This window comes from Sapajus apella, unplaced genomic scaffold (genome assembly GCF_009761245.1).
Source record: "Sapajus apella isolate SASKATOON/1434 unplaced genomic scaffold, GSC_monkey_1.0 scaffold10, whole genome shotgun sequence".
NCBI lineage: Eukaryota > Metazoa > Chordata > Mammalia > Primates > Cebidae > Sapajus > Sapajus apella.
The window spans coordinates 22,603,046-22,607,116 of record NW_022436950.1 but is presented as its reverse complement, the minus strand read 5'-3'; the positions used below and the strand labels follow the sequence as shown (position 1 = coordinate 22,607,116).

Here is a 4,071-nt window from a genome sequence, read left to right as displayed (position 1 = left end):
AGCTTGTGTGACTTTCAACATGTCCTAGGACACAACGACACATCCACCCTGTCCTGTCTCCAGGCTCCCAAGCTGTTGTCTGAAATTGCCCAGACAGCATTCTTGGCCCTGACACGCCCACCCTTCTCTCACTCCCAGACTGTATTATTTGTCTCTGTGGAGCAGACTCCACTCCCTTCTTTCTGGCAGATACTGGCACTGCCTGCCACTAGAGAAGTCAGGTTGTGACTTCAGCTAGGTCCTGTGGTCTAGCTGAAGCCTGCGCTTCACCCATGTGGGAGAGTCCCTTGAGAACTTTGTGTGTGCCGGTCACTGTGCAGAGCTCGCAGGGAATCCTGCGGTGAATAAGCAAGTTCTGCCTTCCTGAAGCTCATGGTCCAGGGCAGTGTAGCTGAAGGGGTTCTACCTCAGATACCTAGACACCCAGTAGATGATGGAAGTGGGCCTGCTGTGAGAGCTGGGGACTGGCAGAATTCAAACCCGGCTTCATCTCCTTATCTCCAGCTTGTTACTATACTCTACCACAAAAAAACACAGGCAGAATGTGCCTGATGCTCTGTTCTGCAAAGAGAAGCTGGAATCTGGATTTTAATTGGAAATTTCCCGAGTTTTAAAAAGGGCATGCTGCCCAAATAAAACTCATCTCTTGGTGAAAACATTCCTGTTTCTTTCTTTCTTTTTTTTTTTTTTCAATGTTAATTCACTTTATTTTTCTTGTATAAAAACCCTATGTTGTAGCCACAGCTGGAGCTTGGGTCCTCTGCACAGAGACTCTGGTGTGGGTCTTGACGAGGTGGTCCGTGAATTCCTGATAGGGAGACTTGGTGAATACAGTCTCCTTCCACAGATCGGGGGTCAGGTAGCTGTAAGTCTTAGAGATGGCATCAAACGTGGCCTTGACGAAGTTGCCCAAGGTAGCAGTGCAGCCCCTAGCTGAGGTGTAACAGTCATCGATACCAGCCATCATAAGCAGCTTCTTGGGCACAGGTGCTGAGACAATGCCAGTGCCCCTGGGCGCAGGAATGAGGCGCACCAGCACAGAGCCACAGCGGCCTGTCACCTTGCAAGGGACTGTATGAGGCTTGCCGATCTTGTTCCCCCAGTAGCCTCTGCGCACGGGGACAATGGAGAGCTTGGCCAGGATGATGGCTCCACGGATGGCAGTGGCCACCTCTTTGGAACACTTAACACCCAGACCGACGTGACCATTGTAGTCCCCAATAGCAACAAATGCCTTGAACCTGGTGCGCTGGCCTGCACGGGTCTGCTTCTGCACCGGCATAATCTTCAAAACCTCATCCTTGAGAGAGGCCCCCAAGAAAAAGTCAATGATCTCAGATTCCTTGATGGGCAGAGAGAAGAGATAGATCTCCTCCAGAGATTTAATCTTCATGTCTCTGACCAGGCGGCCCAACTTGGTGACAGGCATCCACTCCTTATCCTCGGCTTTGCCTCCGCGAGCTCCGCGGCCTCGGCCCCGGCCCAGTCCACGGCCGCGACCCCGGCCCCGGATACCACTGCCGAAACCTCCGCGGAAGCCACCGCGGTTCCCCATCCCAGGGCCCCTGGGGCCTCCAGGCCCCCCCGCTGCACCGGCGTCATCCGCCATTTGGTGTTTTATCGGAGAAGAAGCGTTTCTTTCTTATACATTGGCAAATTCCTGAAGACGTGTTTGTTGAGTGGTTGAAAAAAGGAAGGAATGAGATGAGCCCATCTCTGGAAGTTGTTCCTCCCTGTTTGTGCCCACGTTGACATCGTTTTCCTGCTTCAGTGTAGACAGAGCCTTGTTCGCACCAGAGCAATTAACCAGATAATTATCCCCTTGGAAAATTAGTCACAAAGACCAAGTCAACACAAGAGCAGTGGGCACATGTGTATTGGCTGCTCTGAGGTTTTCAAGGGGGTGGATTTCTTCTGCCTTCTCTCTCCCTTGCACAAAGGGTCAGAAAAGGACACTGGTAACTGGGTTCCTCAGATCATGAAGCCTGAAGCTTCTGGGTAAAGGCAATGTTGAAAGGAGGGCTTAGGGCTCCCCCAAAGTTCTCCACTCACAAACACATTAACATTTATGTCAAAAAATTGCACTTAAAAATAGTATTTGTTGTACAGTTAGTGTACCCATGGGAATTGTAGGTATATGTATTGTGTTGTGTTCTTGACCGGTGTAGTAGTCAGGGTTCTCCAAAGAAATGGAACCAATAGGATGTGTCTGTGTATTTATATGTGCGTATGGAGAGAGAGAGAGAGAGAGAGATTTGTTTTTAAAAATTGGCCTATGCAATTGTCAAGTCCAAAATCTGCAGGGAAGACTAGGAGACTAGAGACTCAGGGAAGAGTTGATGCTGCAGCCTTGAGTTCAAGTGTAATATAAAGGTAGAAGTCCTTTTTCTTTTGGGTATCTAAGTCTTCCTTCTTAAGACCTTTAACTGATTAGATGAGATCTACACACAGAGGGTAATTTACTTCACTCCAAGTCTACTGATTTAAATGTTACATCTAAAAATACTTGCCTAGTAACATCCAGAGTGGTGTTTGAATGAACAGCTGGGCACCAAAACCTACCAAGCTGATACATAAAAACTAACCATGACAGCAGCGTTGCCATCTTAGATTAAATTCCGTCAAAGTGTTTTAAACAATGCAACAAACAACCTAATGCCTGTAAATGTTGTTGGATAGATGTCTCCAGTGCTCATCAAGATGACTGTCCAGGTAATGTTCTTTTCAGTGTTAGTTCATTCTCCTGATTTTTTTTGGTCATCTCATTTATCAAACAATCACAAGTTAATTTAGTGATTAGCTCAAACTGAGGTAGCAAAGACATTTCGTTTTCTATGACAATTCTCAATTGTTGATTACTTTGTGTACTAAATGTGAAGGAGCTGTGGGTGAACTCAGCTCAGAGGGAAGGAGTGTTGTATTTGATTATTCATGTCTGTGATGGAAACAGGCATGGAAGTGGTGGTGCGTGTATGTGTATATGCCATCTACAATCAAGATCAAATTGTCATTAGAGAAGAGAGGGAAGATCAGAGAGGAGACATCATTTGAGTGAGCTCCCACAACAAGTAAATAACAGGTGAGGAGGAGAAACTGAAAGCCAGGTCTCCTAACTCATAACACAGAGTTTCCCTATCAGAAAAAGAATATCTAATGTACACACTCATCAAGGGACTAATTATCCAAATAGTGTTCTCATTTCCTCCATGTCTTATTTGTTTTATTGGAAAAGGGTTTTTTTTTTGTCTCCTAAAAAAAGCCCATGTATCATGTAACTAGTAAACTATATCCCAAATTTTGGCCTCTCAAATATTCCTTTTAAGCCTAGGCATGGTGACTCATGCCCAGCCACATGACTCTGTGATGACTCTGTGATTCCAGCTCTTTGGGAGGCTGAGGCAAGAGGATTGCTTGAATCCAGGGGTTCAAGACTAGCCTGGGCAACATAGTGAGATTGTCCTCTACAAAAAATACAAAAAGTAGCTTGTTACAGTGGTGCATGTCTGTAGTCCCAGTCACTTGGGAGGCTGAGGTAGGAAGATTGCATTTCAAGGATGCAGTGAGCTGTGATTGTGCTACTGCTCTTCAGCCTGGACAACAGAATAAGACCTTGTCTCAAAAAAAATATTCCCTTCTATGTATTTGGATTATACTACACCTCAACAAAATTTTATATTCTATAATGGTGATGTCCAATATGGTAGCCGCTAACGCCCTTGTGGTACTGAGAACTTGAAATGTAGCTTGCTGAAGAAATGAATTTAAATGTTCTTTAATTAAAAAAAAAATTTAAATAGCCACGTGACTAGTAGATATTGTATTGGATAGCCCAAAATATTTTGATCATTGTAGAGAATTCTACTGAGAAGTACTAACCTAAAGAAATGCCCATTTTTTTCTTTCTTTGCTTTTTCTATTACTGCTAGCCTAAATTTTCAAAGCTTAACATAAATAGACTTTTTTTTTAGCCCCAATTCCCAATTTTTTTTGACCATTTCCTCTTTTATTTTAATTTATTTTGCAGCCTCCCCTTAGTTTGGATCCTAAATAAAGCTGGGCTTGAGGTAGGGT

The 4,071-nt window shown here is 44.7% G+C and overlaps 1 pseudogene across 1 annotated transcript; it reads right to left on the bottom strand.

Moving 5' to 3' along the window:
* Window positions 1–690: 690 nt before the first annotated feature.
* On the bottom strand, window positions 691–1,649 carry LOC116551811 (annotated as a pseudogene). The gene has a single exon (XR_004269074.1). The product of XR_004269074.1 is annotated as a 40S ribosomal protein S2 pseudogene (transcript).
* Window positions 1,650–4,071: the final 2,422 nt, after the last annotated feature.